The sequence below is a fragment of the Scyliorhinus torazame genome, chromosome 2, assembly GCF_047496885.1.
Source record: "Scyliorhinus torazame isolate Kashiwa2021f chromosome 2, sScyTor2.1, whole genome shotgun sequence".
NCBI lineage: Eukaryota > Metazoa > Chordata > Chondrichthyes > Carcharhiniformes > Scyliorhinidae > Scyliorhinus > Scyliorhinus torazame.
Window position 1 is genome coordinate 327,755,371 of NC_092708.1, and position 16,727 is coordinate 327,772,097.

The 16,727-nt window shown below is 51.7% G+C and overlaps 1 long non-coding RNA gene across 2 annotated transcripts in view; it reads right to left on the reverse strand.

Annotated features, from left to right (window-relative positions):
* Positions 1-15,003: 15,003 nt before the first annotated feature.
* LOC140407900 (uncharacterized) overlaps positions 15,004-16,727 on the reverse strand; it is a 50,455-nt gene continuing 48,731 nt past the window's right edge. For both annotated transcript variants that reach the window (XR_011939874.1, XR_011939875.1), the window contains exon 3: positions 15,004-15,497. This is a non-coding gene — a long non-coding RNA (uncharacterized lncRNA). The remainder of the gene's footprint in view (positions 15,498-16,727) is intronic.

A 16,727-nucleotide genomic window follows, 5' to 3' on the forward strand; every position in this document is an offset into this window, starting at 1 on the left:
CTGAATTTGTGAACTTTCCCAAAAATGTTAACCTTAAAATGCATGTAAATAGTTCCCCCCCCCCCCCACTGGATTCGTTTTTAACAGGGGGTGAATGTGGTAGTCACCACTGTTGTTTATATCACATAAGAGATGTAATACGGTAAGGCTCCTACTACAGGTACGGGGGTAGATCCCTGCCTGCTGGCTCCGCCCAGTAGGTGGGGTATAAATGTGTGTGCTCACTGAGCAGCAGCCATTTCGGCAGCAGCTGCAGGAGGCTACACATCCCTGCTTAATAAAGCCTCGATTACACTCTACTCTCGTCTCGTCATAATTACATAGAATTACATAGAACATACAGTGCAGAAGGAGGCCATTCGGCCCATCGAGTCTGCACCGACACACATTAATCCCTCACTTCCACCTTATCCCCGCAACCCAATAACCCCTCCCAACCCTTATGGACACTACGGGTAATTTATCATGGCCAATCCACCTAACCTGCACGTCTTTGGACTGTGGGAGGAAACCGGAGCACCCGGAGGAAACCCACGCGGACACGGGGAGAACGTGCAAACTCCGCACAGACAGTGACCCAGCGGGGAATCGAACCTGGGACCCTGGCGCTGTGAAGCCACAGTGCTAATCACTTGTGCTACCGTGCTGCCCTGATTGATAGTGCATCAGCCATTGAATGAGAAGACGAGCAAAAGTGGTGACAAGATGGCGGAGGCCGGACCGCATAGTGGGGCCGTACTACGTACAGTGGAGAAGATGACCGAGGTGATGGCAGTGGTGCTAGAAAAGCAGTTTGCGAGGCACATGGAGGCTTTGAGGAAGGAGACGGCGGTCGCATTGAAGTCATTGGTGGAGGAGGCAATCGCCCCGGTGAGAGTAGCTGTGGCAAAGACATCAACCGAGGTGAGAAAGCTGGACGAGAAGATGAAGGAAGTGGAGGTGGCCGTGTCACAGCACAGCAACCAGCTCACCTCGATGGGGGATGAGCTGCGGGGGGCTGTGGAGGTCAACAGAGGACTCCGAGTAAAGCTCGAGGACTTGGAGAGCTGCTCGAGGTGGCACAATCTAAGAACTGTGGGCTTACCCGAAGGGACAGAGGGTCCAAGGCCAACAGAGTATTTCACTAAGAAGTTGGCGGAGCTGATGGGGGAGGGTGAGAACCCCTCTCAGTACGAACTGGACCGAGCTCATCGGTCGTTAAGGCCGAAGCCCAAAGTGAGTGATCCGCCAAGAGCAGTAATTATCTGCTTCCATAAGTACTGCATGAAGGAGAAGGTGTTAAGCTGGGCGAAGAAGGAGCATGAGGTGCTGTGGGATGGTTCTGGAGTTCGGATCTACCAGAACTTGACGGTGGAGTTGGTAAAAAGACGAGCGGCGTTTGGGCGAGTGAAGGCGGCACTGTACAACAATGGGGTGAGATTTGGTATGGTATACCCAGCGAAGCTGAGGGTGACGTATGGTGCCAAAGACTTTTATTTCGAGACAGCGGAGGCGGCTGAGGCATTCGTGAGGGCAGAAGGCTTGGGACAGACGTGAGGAGCGGAGCTGGAAGAGAGACTGTGGACTGTGATTGGAGAGCTGGAAAATGTATAAATGCTATAACTTTCTTTTTACTGACATGTATTGTAATTTACTTCTCTTCACATTGTTACAGAGTTCAAGTTATTAGTTGGGTTGATTGGCATTCTGTGTTGGGACGGTTATATTTTAGTTTGGAGAATTGTATGGGTTGGATTGTTGTTTTGGTTTTTTCTTTCTCTGGGATGGGTGGGAGGGGACGGTATAGCAAGGCGGGGGGAGCCACCCGCGCTAGCTAACTAAAGTCGGCTAGTGAACGGAGGTGAGGTGAGAGGAGAGCTGCGGACATTGGCGTCTTGTTGGCAGGTTTCGATGGGCCTACGAGGCGAGCGAGGAGTGGGGGAAGGGATTGATGCTGGGAGATGTTTCTTAGAGAGGAAATGTAGGGGGGGTTTTGGGAGGGGGGAAGGGGTTCTGTCATGATATCCACATCAGCATATCATGGTGCAATCACACACACACTGATGGACAGGCAGTTGGACCAACCAGCACACACATAACATCGCAGCCAATCACCAGTGAGAGCACACGCACTATAAAACAGGGAGCACCACAGTTCCCGCTCATTCTCCCAGGAGATAATGCAGAGCACAGAGCTCACAGCGTGCCACTCAGACATACACCATGTGCTGAGTGCCTCACTAAGATATGGATAGGGCTGGGTCCACAGGTTAGCTGGTGAAGCACGTACCCAAGCCAGCAGTTAGTTGTTTAGACAATAAAACAGAGTTGTACCATCTACAGCCGTGTTGAATCATTTGTGCATCAGAACACCCAACACGACATGATACCAGTAGTGGACGCAAACCAGCAACTGTGAGACCTACCTGCACCCTTTCAGAAATCCGCCATCCTGCTCCATGGAAAACATCAGCCCGCTGCTGGTAAACTTGGTGTAAACTGGAAGCTGTTTAAACAGCGCTTCCAGCTCATCCTAGAAGCCACAGACAGGGAGAATGCATCGGACACCAGGAAGATCGCCCTCCTCCTCTCCACGGCGGGGCAACACGCCATTCACATCTACAACTCCCTGGCATTCACGGAAGGCGAGGACAAAACAAAATATAAGACGGTGTTTCAGAGGTTCGAGGAACACTTCAGCGTGGGAGTCAATGAGAGCTTCGAGAGGTCCCTATTCCAGCAGCGCCTGCAGGGTAAGGATGAACCTTTCCAATCTTACTTGACACACCTCCATATCCTCACGCAGTCCTGTGGCTATGAGGCCACCTCCGACTCCATGATACGGGATCAGATAGTTTATGGGGTCATCTCGGACACCGTACGCCAGCAGCTCCTTAAAATAAAACGCCTCACCCTAGCGACTGCCATCGAGACCTGCGTCCTCCATGAGAACGCGACCAGCCGGTATTCCAAAATCCAGGCGGCCGAAATGGCATGGCACGGGTCCTACAAGGCGGAGCGGGTCCAGTCGATCGAGTTCCTCCCGACCCGCGGCGCGGACGAGGGCGGCCATTTCGCGCAATTTCCGAGGCCTCCCACGCTTGTGCGCGCCAAAAGAGGGAACGTTGATGCAGAGGGACGTGATGCACAGGCACGCTCTACGCAGGACCACACCGCGCATGCGCAGTGGCGCAACGAACGGCATGATGTCACGACGTGCGGCAACTGTGGCTCCGCCCACTTAAAGCGGCAATGTCCGGCCAAAGCGCGACAATGTCTCCGCTGTGGCAGGATGGGCCACTATGCTGCCTGCTGTCGAGCAGCTCAACCTGCCAACTCCCAACAATTCCGCCAGCCTCGCAGGGACGTATGGGCGATTCAGCCCCCCTACACTGAGTCATATCCAGATAGTATGCAGACTAGCGATACTAAAGACAGGGAGCCCTTCCGCGTTGCAGTAATCCACAAGAACCGGATGTCCCCAAGTCGGAACCACCAGCCGCTGCCAGTGCACAGCATTGATCCGGGCGATGAGTGGTGTGCCACCCTAAAGGTCAACCGATCCCAGATCACATTTCGCCTGGACACTGGTGCCTCCGCCAATCTCCTTGCATGGTTAGCCTTCCAGACCTTGAAGGTTAAACCGCCGATTCTGCCATCCCACTGTCAGCTGGTTGACTATAATGGAAACGTCATCCCGGCCACGGTGTCCTGCCAGCTCGATGTTACACACAACTCACACAAAGCCACATTATCATTTGAAATCGTTGGATCCTCGAATGACTCTCTGTTAGGCGCACAGGCGTGCAAGATCCTCCACCTCGTTCAGCGGGTACACACTCTGTCTCCAGAAGGCACGTCCGATTTCCCGGATACAGACATTAGGGCGCAGCTCCACTCACTCCTCGCGCACAACCAGGAGGTTTTCGAGGGCATGGGCACACTGCCCTACACATACAAAATACGGCTCAAACCGGACGCCACCCTGGTCATTCACGCACCTCGTAGGGTCTCAGCACCACTCAAGGACCGCCTCAAGCAGCAGCTGCAGGACCTGCAGGACCAAGGAGTGCTTTCCTGGGTCACAGAGCCAACGCCATGGGTCAGCTCCATGGTGTGCGTCAAGAAGCCCTCCGGCGAGCTCCGGATCTGTATCGACCCAAAAGATTTGAATCACAACATTATGAGGGAACACTACCCCATACCAAACGAGAAGAAATCACGAGCGAAATGGCTCGGGCAAAAATATTTGCCAAGCTTGATGCCTCAAAGGGCTTTTGGCAGATTCAATTGGATCAGTCCAGCAGGAAGCTGTGCACTTTCAACACTCCATTTGGCAGATACTGCTACAATAGGATGCTGTTTGGCATCATCTCGGCCTCCGAGGTGTTCCATCACATCATGGAACAGATGATGGAGGGCATCGAAGGGGTACGCGTCTACGTAGACAACGTTATCATCTTGTCCACCACACCACAGGAGCACATCAGTCGTCTCCAGCGTGTCTTTGCACGGATACGGGATCAGGGCCTGCGCCTTAACCGAGCCAAGTGCTCTTTTGGCCAGACTGAGCTAAAGTTTTTGGTGGACCACATCTCCCGGTCGGGTGTGCGGTCGGATGCCGACAAAGTGGCAGCCATGCCGCAGCCGTCAGACAAGAAGGCAGTGCTGCGCTTTCTCGGGATGGTCAACTTCCTGGGGAAGTTCAATCCTAACCTTGCTTCGCACACGACTGCTCTTCGCCACCTGGTCAAAAAGACAACGGAATTCCAGTGGCTGCCCGCACACCAGAGTGAACGGGAGGAGCTCAAGGTCAAGCTCACCACCGCCCCAGTACTGGCATTTTTCGACACCACACGGGAAACAAAGATCTCAACTGACGCCAGCTAGTCCGGCATTGGGGCGGTACTCCTGCAACGGGACGACACCGCATCATGGGCTCCTATCCATCGTGGGCCATGACCCCCACAGAACAGCGCTATGTGCAGATTGAGAAGGAGTGCCTAGGCCTGTTGACTGGCATCGACAAGTTTCACGATTATGTGTATGGTCTTCCGCAGTTCACTGTGGAGACCGACCATCGCCCCCTGGTCGGCATCATTCAGAAGGACCTCAACAATATGACCCCTCGCCTCCAGCGCATTCTGCTCAAGCTCCAGAGGTACGACTTCCAACTTGTCTACACCCCGTGGAAGGATCTCATCATCGCGGTTGCTCTGTCCAGGGCGGTCAACACACCGCCCGACTCGGAGGGGTTTGTTTGTCAGGTCGACGCACAGGTAGCCTTCACATCGGCCAATCTGCCGGCCACTGATGCACGTCTGGCCCACATTCGCCGTGAGACTGCGGCTGACCTCCATCTACAGCGTGTGATGCGCCACATGACGGAAGGGTGGCTCAAGGGGCAGTGCCCACAATTTTACAATGTCCGGGATGACTTGGCCGTCGTTGATGGTGTCCTCTTGAAGTTGGACCGGATCGTGATCCCACACAGCATTCACCGGCTTGTCCTCAAACAACTGCACGAAGGCCATCTCGGAGTTGAAAAGTGCAGGCGGAGGGCCCGAGAAGCTGTGTGTGGTGTTGGGTGTTCTGACACACAGATGAGCCAACACAGTTGCATATGGTACAACGCTTCTTTATTTAAACTTGCTATTTACAGTTTGGTCTTTGCACTCTGCACGTGGGGGGCTCCCTGCTTGTGGTGTTTTAACAGCTCTTTCTTGTTCCCTTCTCCCCAGACCTACTGACCACCAGGTGTCGTGCTCGTGCTTTTTATGTGGTTGGTGTTCTTGTCTGTGATTGGTTGTGGTGTTGTGTACTCTGATTTGCCTGTTAGTGTGTCCATCATGATGTGTGTGTTTGAATATCATGACATCCCCCCTTTTTACAAAGATATGTGCCTACGTGGTAATAAATATGATCGTGACGTGAGTGCATCTAAGAGTGTGTGTGTGTGTCGTGTGCAGCATGTGCATATGACGGAACTATGTACATGGGGCGATGTCGGGTGCGTCACATGAATCAAGTTGTACCATAACATAACAGAAATGCGAACGAGAGAAGAAGAAAAAAAACTTGAACAGTTGTCCAGTCAGACGACATCTGGAACGATAAACAACAACAGGTTATCATGTAAAATTGTGCAACTTGTTAAACATATGAACTGTATTATAAGTCCAGTCTAATGGGCTTGCGACGAATTCGGGTTGACCGCCTCAAGGGTGGATCAAGAACCACCGGCTGCTGTGCAGGCATGGCCATGGGTGGCGATGGAAAGGGCGTGATGTGCGGCAGCTCCACAAAGTCATCCTCGGAAGCCTGTTGAGGATCTGGCGTGTGCGTGCTGTGTGGCTGTGAGCGTGGAAGTCGGCGAAGGGCGCGCCGATTGCGGCGACGCACGGAACCATCCGGCATGCGAACCAGGAACGAGCGGGGAGCCACTTGTCGGAGGACTTCGGCCGGTGCTGACCAGCCACCATACGGTTGATGGACGCGTACTTTGTCTCCGGAGGACAGGGGGGGCAGGTCCGTCGCTCGTGTGTCGTACCGACCTTTCTGGCGATCACGCTGCAGTTGCATGTTCCGAAGAACCGCCTCATGGTCTGTTGTCGGTGCCAGGACGGAAGGTACCGTCGTCCTGAGGGAGCGACCCATTAGTAGCTGCGCTGGCGAGAGGCCCGTGGATAACGGGGCCGATCGATAGGCCAGCAAGGCAAGGTTAAAGTCCGATCCGGCAGCATCCGCCTTGCACAGGAGCCGCTTGGCGATGTGGACACCCTTTTCAGCCTTCCCTTTCGATTGTGGATGCAGAGGGCTGGATGTCACATGAGTGAAACCATATGCTGCGGCAAAGGACGACCATTCACGGCTGGCAAAACAAGGTCCATTGTCTGACATGACAGTCCTTGGAATGCCATGGCGAGCAAACGTTTCCTTGCAGGCCCCAATGACTGCGGACGACGTCAGATCATGGAGAGGCATGACTTCCGGGTAGTTTGAGAAGTAGTCTATAATAACAATGTAATCTCTGCCGAGCGCGTGAAATAGGTCAACACCCACCTTCGCCCAGGGGGACGTCACCATCTCGTGTGGTAGAAGTGTTTCCGGAGGTTGCGCCGGCTGAAACCTCTGACAGGTTGTGCAGTTGAGCACCATGTTGGCTATGTCTTCATTAATACCCGGCCAATATACCGCCTCCCGGGCCCTTCGTCTGCATTTTTCGACGCCCAAGTGGCCTTCGTGTAGTTGATGAAGAATCATCTGGCGCACGCTGTGCGGAATAACGATCCTGTGCGATTTCATAAGGACCCCGTCTATATTGGTGAGATCATCTCGCACATTATAAAACTGGGGGCACTGCCCTTTTAGCCACCCTTCCGTCATGTGGCGCATCACTCGCTGCAGAAGGGGGTCAGTCGCCGTCTCTGCGCGTATGTGGGCCAGACTAGGATCATCAGCTGGCAGATTTGCTGCTGTCAGAGTCACGTGTGCCTCAATTTGACGCACGAACCCCTCTGCATCTGGTGGTGTGCTCACTGCTCGGGAAAGAGTGTCCGCCACGATGAGTTCCTTCCCCGGAGTGTAGATCAGTTCAAAATCGTACCTCCTGAGTTTAAGTAAGATGCGCTGGAGGCGAGGAGTCATGTCGTTCAGGTCTTTGTTAATGATGTTGACCAGGGGGCGGTGGTCAGTTTCGACCGTGAATCGTGGCAGGCCATACACATAGTCGTGGAACTTGTCCAGTCCAGTTAACAAACCCAGGCATTCTTTTTCGATTTGCGCGTAGCGCTGTTCGGTAGGGGTCATGGCTCGTGAGGCATACGCAACCGGGGCCCATGAGGACGTGCTGTCTTTTTGCAGGAGTACCGCTCCAATACCAGATTGGCTGGCGTCTGTTGAGATCTTTGTAGGGCGAGTCGTGTCAAAGAAGGCCAGCACTGGTGCCGTGACCAGTTTGTGCTTGAGCTCCTCCCATTCCCGCTGATGCGATTGGTGCCAGTTGAATTCCGTCGATTTTTTTACGAGATGGCGCATATTTGTTGTATGAGAAGCCAGGTTGGGAATGAACTTCCCAAGGAAGTTGACCATGCCCAGGAATCTTAAGACAGCCTTCTTGTCAGCCGGTCGTGGCATGGCTGTGATGGCGCTAACCTTGTCTGCATCGGGACGGACCCCGGACCTTGAGATGTGGTCCCCGAGGAATTTCAGCTCCGTCTGGCCGAAGGCACACTTCGCACGGTTGAGACGCAGGCCATTTTGTCGTATGCGGGTAAAGACACGTCGTAGACGATGCATGTGTTCCTGCGGAGTGGTGGACCAAATGATGATATCGTCCACATATACACGTACCCCTTCGATGCCTTCCATCATCTGCTCCATAATGCGGTGGAATACTTCAGATGCCGAAATGATGCCGAATGGCATCCGGTTGTAGCAGAATCTGCCAAAAGGGGTGTTGAATGTGCATAGTCTTCGGCTGGCCGGGTCCAGTTGGATCTGCCAGAATCCTTTGGACGCATCCAATTTAGTGAATATCTTGGCTCGCGCCATCTCGCTGGTGAGGTCTTCTCGTTTCGGGATGGGATAGTGTTCCCGCATGATGTTGTTATTTAGATCTTTTGGATCTATACATATACAGAGCTCGCCAGAGGGCTTCTTTACACAGACCATGGAGCTGACCCATGGCGTGGGCTCCGTGACCTTGGATAGGACCCCTTGGTCCTGAAGAATCTGCAGTTGTGCCTTGAGGCGGTCTTTGAGTGGCGCAGGAACCCTGCGAGGTGCGTGAACGACAGGGATGGCGTCCGGTCTGAGTCGAATCTTGTACGTGTGTGGCAATGTCCCCATGCCTTCAAAAACCTCCTGGTTGTGAGCGAGGAGGGAATGGAGATTTGCGTGGAACTCAGCTTCCGGGAAGTCGGATATCTCATCTGGAGAGAGAGACATAATGCGCTGTACCAGGTGAAGGACCTTACACGCCTGTGCGCCCAGTAACGAGTCCTTTGATGAGCCGACAACTTCGAAGGGGAGTGTGGCCGTGTACCTCTTGTGAGTCACCTGTAGCTGGCAAGATCCTATGGACGGGATGACGTTCCCGTTATAGTCAACCATCTTGAGCCGGGATGGCGTGATGGGTGGTTTGACCTTCATGGCCTGGACTGCAGAGTAAGCAATCAGGTTGGCGGATGCGCCGGTGTCCAGACGGAAGGCGACGCGCGATCGGTTGACCGTCAGGGTGGCACACCACTCATCGGCTGGATTGATGGCATTGACCTTGTTGACATCAATGACGGAAACTCGGAAGGCATCCTGGTCATCTGCATCACTTAACTGGAAGTCTTGATGCGTGGGCTGGACGGTCCTGACTCGTCTGCGAGGTTGTCGAGGATGCGCCGGATCAATGGGTTGAGCCGCACGACAGTGGGCTGCGTAGTGGCCCATCGTGGCACATCTGCGGCACTGTCGGTTTTTTGCAGGACATTGCCCTTTTAAGTGTAGACCTCCACAATTGCCGCACGTCATGACGTCACGGCGTTCGTTGCGCCACTGCGCATGCGCAGTGCGATCTTGCGGTGGGCGCGCCTGCGCAGTGCGTCCCTCGTTGTGGCCGTTATTTTTGGCGCGCACCTGTGCGGGAGACCGCGAAAAGCGCGGGAAGCGGCCGCTGTCGTCCGGGCCGTGGGTCGGGAAGTAATCGACGGCCTGGATGCGTTCGACGTCGTGGGCGGCCTGGCTTGCCGATTCGACGGCTGGGGACCCCCTCCGTGCCAACTCGGACGCCTGAAATCGGGCAAAACGGCAGGTAGCATTTTCATGGAGGACACAGGCTTCCACAGCAGACGCTAAGGTGAGGCTTTTCATTTTAAGAAGCTGCTGGCGTAGGCCACTAGAGGCAACGCCAAAAACAATCTGGTCCCTGATCATGGACTCTGTAGTGGTGCCGTAACCGCAGGACTGCGCTAGAATCCGGAGGTGCGTCAAAAAGGGTTGAAAAAGCTCCTCCTTACCTTGCAGGCGTTGCTGAAAGATGTATCTTTCAAAACTTTCATTTACTTCAACTTGAAAGTGCTGGTCCAGTTTGAGGATGACCGTGTCATATTTGGCCTGGTTTTCGCCTTCTTCGAACACCAGTGAGTTAAAAACATCGGTTGCGTGCGGACCTGCGTAGAAGAGGAGCATTGCAATCTTCGAGTCATCCGAGACATTCTGTTTTTCGGTGGCACGGATGTACAGGTCAAATCGCTGCCTGTAGAGCTTCCAGTTGGTACCTAGGTTCCCCGTGACTTGCATCGGCTGCGGTTTGCCGGTGTGGTCCATGTCCAGAATGGCAGGTTAGTAGGCAGGTATCGATCCACTCCTGTACCATGTGGTGTTGGGTGTTCTGACACACAGATGAGCCAACACAGTTGCATATGGTACAACGCTTCTTTATTTAAACTTGCTATTTACAGTTTGGTCTTTGCACTCTGCACGTGGGGGGCTCCCTGCTTGTGGTGTTTTAACAGCTCTTTCTTGTTCCCTTCTCCCCAGACCTACTGACCACCAGGTGTCGTGCTCGTGCTTTTTATGTGGTTGGTGTTCTTGTCTGTGATTGGTTGTGGTGTTGTGTACTCTGATTTGCCTGTTAGTGTGTCCATCATGATGTGTGTGTTTGAATATCATGACACTGTGTACTGGCCGGGCATCAGTGATGACATCGCCAACATGGTGCTCAACTGCCCCACCTGCCAAAGGTTTCAGCCGGCGCAACCCCCTGAGACCCTTCAGCCCCATGAGTTGGTCACGTCCCCCTGGGCGAAGGAGGGCGTGGACCTCTTTCATGCACTCGGCAGGGACTACATTATTCTTATTGACTACTTCTCAAGCCTGCACGACACGATGTCATCAGCTGTCATCCGGGCATGCAAAGAAACCTTTGCTCGCCATGGAATTCAGCTCACCGTCATGTCTGACAACGGGCCTTGCTTTGCGCGCCAAGAATGGTCTTCCTTTACCACTTCATACAGCTTCACACACGTGACGTCCAGTGCCTTGCACCCTCAGTCGAATAGCAAGGTGGAAAAGGGCGTCCACATTGTGAAGCGGCTCCTGTGCAAGGCTGCTGATGGCGGATCTGACTTCTGTTTAGCCCTGCTGGCCTATCGCTCGGCCCCACTGTCCACAGGCCTCTCGCCAGCCCAGCTGTTGATGGGTCGCACCCTCAGGACTACTGTGCCGTCCATTCATATTCCTGACCTCGGCCATGCTCCAGTATTGCGAACGATGCAACAACAGGTGCTCAGCAGAAGTTGGCACATGACGCTCGGGCGACTGATCTTCCTGCCCTGGCGCATGGAGACAACGTCCGTATACACCTACCGGAGGGTGGCTGGTCGGCAACCGCCGAGGTTCTCCGCCACGTGGCTCCCCGCTCATTCCTGGTTCGTATGCCTGATGGCTCCATTCGCCGCCATAATCGGCGGGCCCTTCGTTTGGTTCCGCGCTCGCTACGTGATCATGTACTGGTGCCACGTCATCCTGTTGTCCCTGATGTCGACTTTGTTGAGCTTCCTGCCACTCTGCCTCTTCCTCTCTCACCCGTGGCCAGGCCCATTCCTCATCCGGTGGATCCTGACCCAACCTTCAGGCGGTCAACCCGAATTCGTCGCCCACCTGATAGACTTGACTTATGAGCCTGTTAGTACATTGGACTCACTGAATTGTTTTATAGTACTGTTAATGAGTTTCTTTTCTTGTCGTTCATTGTTCCAGAAGTTTTCTCTCGTCGATTGTTGATTGCATTTGTTCTGTTATTGGTACAACCTTGTTGTTCTGTTGCACCTGACACCTTCCTCTGTATATAGTTTAGCCTCATGTACATGTTGTAAATATTGCACACACATACTCAGATGCACTCAGTACACATTTCTATTTATTAGCATGTAGGCACATATCCTTTGTGAAAGGGGGGGATGTCATGATATCCACATCAGCATATCATGGTGCAATCACACACACATGCTGATGGACAGGCAGTTGGACCAACCAGCACACACATAACATCACAGGCAATCACCAGTGAGAGCACATGCACTATAAAACAGAGAACACCACAGTTCCCGCTCATTCTACCAGGAGATAGCTCAGAGCACAGAGCTCACAGCTGCCATCAGACATAGACTGTGTGCTGAGTGCCTCACTAAGATAGTGATAGGGCTGGGTCCACAGGTTAGCTGGTGAAGCACGTACCCAAGCCAGTAGTTAGTTGTTACCGTTGATTAGACAATAAATCAGAGTTGTACCATCTACAGCCGTGTTGGATCATTTGAGCATCAGAACACCCAACACGACAGGTTCCATGTTAATAATGGATAGGGGCGGGTCAGGCTTATGGGGCAGGGCCTGGTGGTATGATGATGGTGGATAAGAAGGGGGGGGGGGGGTGAGGGACCCCCAGTTAGGATAGTCACGTGGAACGTGAGGGGCTTTGGAGGTCCGGTCAAGAGGTCAAGGGTGTTTGCGCATCTTAAAAGTTTGAAAGCAGATGTAGCAATGCTGCAGGAGACTCAATTGAGGGTGAAGGACCATGTGAGACTTAAAAAGGGTTAGACAGGTGTTTCACTCTGGACTTGACGGAAGGGCTCGAGGGGTAGCAGTAATGGTCAGCAGATGGTGGCAGATCAGGGGGGTAGATATGTGATTGTGCCAGGGGCACTGGAGGGGAGGTTAGTGGCGCTGTTAAGTGTATATGGCCCCAATTGGAACTATGTGGGATTCGCAAAGAAGGTGTTTGGGGCCATCCCCGACTTGGACACACACAAACTGATAGTGGGAGGGGACTGGAACTTTGTGCAGGAGCCAAGGTTGGACAGGTCACGGCCGCGCTCGCTGGTCCCATCGACGGGGGGGGCGAAGGCTAATAGTGGAAATGGGAGGGGTGGATCCTTGGAGGTTTCTGCACCCGAGGGAGCGGGAGTACTCGTTTTTCTCAGCTCTCCATAAGGTATATTCGCGGATCGACTTTTTCGTGGTGGGGAATCTTTGTTGGCTGGGGTTAAGGGATCAGAATACTCGGCAATTGCAGTGTCAGATCATGCTCCGCATTGGGTGGATATGGTGCTGGAGAAGGGGGTAGCGCAGAGGCCAGGGTGGAAGATAGATGTGGGACTTTTGGGGGACCAAGATTTCTGTGACAAAATTGAAAAGGTAATTAAGGAATATGTAGGTTTCAACTGTACGGGTGAGGTGTTGAAGGCGGTCGTCTGGGAGGCTCTATAGGCGGTGGTGAGGGGGGTGGTGATCTCGTTTAAGGCCAGGGTGGACAAAGAGGAGAGGTGGAGCGGCAGAGGGTAATAGATGTGATGTTGGAGGTAGATAGGAGTTATGCAGAGGATGGAGACCCAGCAAAGCTGGAAAAGAAGAAGGAACTACAGGCGAGCTTCGACCGACTGTCCATCAGGAAGCCGGTGCGCCAACTAAGAGGAGCAAGGAGTGCAGTTTACAAACATGGAGATAAGGAACATGGGGCATCTATTAGCAGGTCAGCTCCGGAGGGAAGCAGCGGCAAGGGAAATTGTGCAGGTGAGGGATAGGGCAGGGAAGTTGATGATAGCGCCGGATCTGATTAACAATGTTTTTGAGGAGTTTTATGAGAGGTTGTACAGGTCAGAACCACCCGGGGGAGACCTTGAGATGCAGGAATTTCTCAATGGGTTGGAGTACCTGAGGCTAGGGGAGGGGGACAGGGCTACATTAGAAGGAGCGATAGTGGAGCAGGAGATAAAAGATGCGATTGGGAGGACGCAGTCGGGGAAGGTGGCAGGGCCGGATGGGTTTCCGGTGGAATATTATAAAAAATTCAAGGATAAGCTGGCACCCCTGATGGTGGGGATGTTTGAAGAGGTGATAGGGAAGGGGGTGTTGTCACAGGCCTTGGGGCAAGCATCGATTTCACTGTTGCTAAAAAAGATCGGGATCCGACGGAGTGTGGGTCGTATAGGCCCATATCACTTCTGAATGTGGACGCAAAAGTATTGGCGAAGGTACTGGCGGGTAGGCTGGAGAAGTGCCTCCCGAAGGTGATAGGTGAAGATCAGACGGGGTTCGTGAAAGGGAAGCAGCTCTTTTCAAACATTAGAAGGGTATTGAACGTTGTTATGGCACCGGCAGAGGGGAAGGAAACAGAGGTGGTTGTGGCATTGGACACTGAGAAGGCGTTTGACCGGGTAGAATGGGGGTACCTGATGGCAGTGCTGGAGCGGTTTGGGACCAAGATTTGTGAATTGGGTAACACCATCAGCTCGGGATATTAGTTACCCAGTATTTATTTTGTTTGTCATCACAAGAATAGAAGCCTGATGTTTATCTAAAAAATAAAGTAATATTGAATTTAAAAAAAGATTTCTCCAATTACTTCTAACATTTTCAATGCACTTCTTAAATTGTTAGCCAGTTGGTTCACAGCAACAACTGGAGTGCTGTTAACAAATAAGGGTTTGTCATTCGCAATCATTCAAAATTAATTTGTGCCCATTACACATAATTGAATGTGGAATCATAGAATTATGGAATTCCTACAGTGCAGAAGGTGTCCATTCGGCCCATCGTGTCTGCACCGACCCTCTGAAAGAACATCCTACCTAAGCCCACTCCCCTGTCCTATGGCCATAACCTCATAACCCCACCTAACCCACACATCTTTGGATTGTGAGAGGAAATCGGAGCACCCGGAGGAAACCCATGCAGACAAGAGGGGAAAGTGCAAACTCCACACGGACAGTGACCCAAGGATGGAATTGAACCCGGGTTCCTGGTGCTGTGAGGCAGCAGTGCTAACCACTGTGCTGTAAAGTACACTCCTGTCATTGTTAGTACATCATTCAAATATTTTCAATATAGTTATCTGTCACTTGGAGGTGTCCAAGCAACATGAAATAAACATCTGTGTGTCATTACTTACACAGTTATCCTGCGGCCTCACTGTGAAGTGATCTATCAGTTATCCGTATCACTGTTGAATGATGTCTGCTGGATAAACATCGAGCCAAGTTCTGGTTACACTCAGCAGTTGGGATCTTTCAGGAAAATTAGTATCTAAACAAAACATTGGTTTGTCACTACTGATTCCTAATGAACTACTGAGGTAAATGAGAAAACCAAGACCAGGAAAACAGAAGTGATTTAAAGGGGTTTTACTGTTTCCATCATGATTTTTAAAAAGCATTTTTATTACTCCCTTATTCCATTGGTGTGGTACTGAGAAACAATTAGACAAAACATTGCTTCCTCTTGAAACCTGCATTTGTCTAGTGCCTTTCACAACCTCAGTACAGCACTCCCTGGATACTAAACTGTTAACATAGGCTATGGGCTAAAGCTCCACATGTGGGAAGACAAAGTGCATTCAGAAAGTCGATGTGAAAATCTGCAGTCCATCTTTGACCCTGTTCTTCTGCCTTGACATGTTTCTTCCCAAGCTGAGCTACTGCGTCAACCTCAATTCCTGGTCTCATTGTGCCAACACCAAGTAGAGTCTGCTGAGGTAAGGAAAAGACAAAATTTATTGGAGCATCTCTAACTGTAACTATGAGGTTGTACAAGGAAAAGCAAGATCACGATACATTGCAGCATTTCCTGTGGTGGTGTATACTGTGTTTCATTAGCCTATCGCATGGTTTGAATTATTCTAGGTTTAAAACCTATGCAGGCACACGCCATTTGGTCACACCGCTTTTGGGTGGTATTCTGATTCCGATGCCTTGCGGGACTTGGGTATATCCCACATGGGAGGCCTCTCCCAGGATGTACCAGCCATGTTGCCCTCTCGCTTGAACGCAACGCGGCCGGTAGATCGTGCCGCATGTTTAGTCAGATGGTTGCTAAAGAACAAGCGTATGTGGTGGATGAAGCGGATGTCTTTAGTTCAAGAAAGGTAATTGAATTACAGCAGAAAGATACATAGAATCATAGAATCCGTACAGTGCAGAAGGAGGCCATTCAGCCCAAAGAGTCTGCACTGACCCTCTCAAAGTGCACCCTACCTAAGCCCATGCCTCCGTCATATCCCCATAACCCAGTAACCCCACCTAACCTTTTGGACACTAAGGGGCAATTTAGCATGGCTAATTCACCTAACCTGCACATCTTTGGACTGTGGGAGGAAACCAGAGCTCCCGGAGGAAACCCACGCAGACATGGGGGGAACGTGCAAACTCCACACAGTCAACCAAGGCCGGAATTGAACCCAGGTCCATGGCGCTGTATGGCAGCAGTGCTAACCAGCAGTGCTAGATAAAGCAGTTTTAATAGAAAGCATATATAGAAATAGAGTCTGAGTACATACCAGAATGTTATTACATTAGAAAAAATGTATTAGTAAGGAAATGGAGGCTTTACATATTCAAGAAAATGAGAAATAGGCAGACGTTCATCAAATTATATTACCAGTGGGTTATAGAAAGGAGGTTTTGCGTGTGGCGCATAAAGTTCTAGTAGGGGGTAATTTAGGAGTAAGGAAACCTCAAGCAAAAATGCAAAAGCATTTTTTGGCCTGGACTGCATTAGGATGTAGCTGAATGTTGCCATACATGTCACACATATCAGGTAATAGGAAAACCTCAAGCAGTAATCAAGCCAGCACCTTTATTTAATAGCTATTCCAGTATTTGAGGAACCTTTTCCAGGGGCTCTAATTGATTGTGTGGGACCCCAGTCTAAAACAAAAAGTGGAAATCATTATCTATTTACCATAAAGGATATGTCTACTA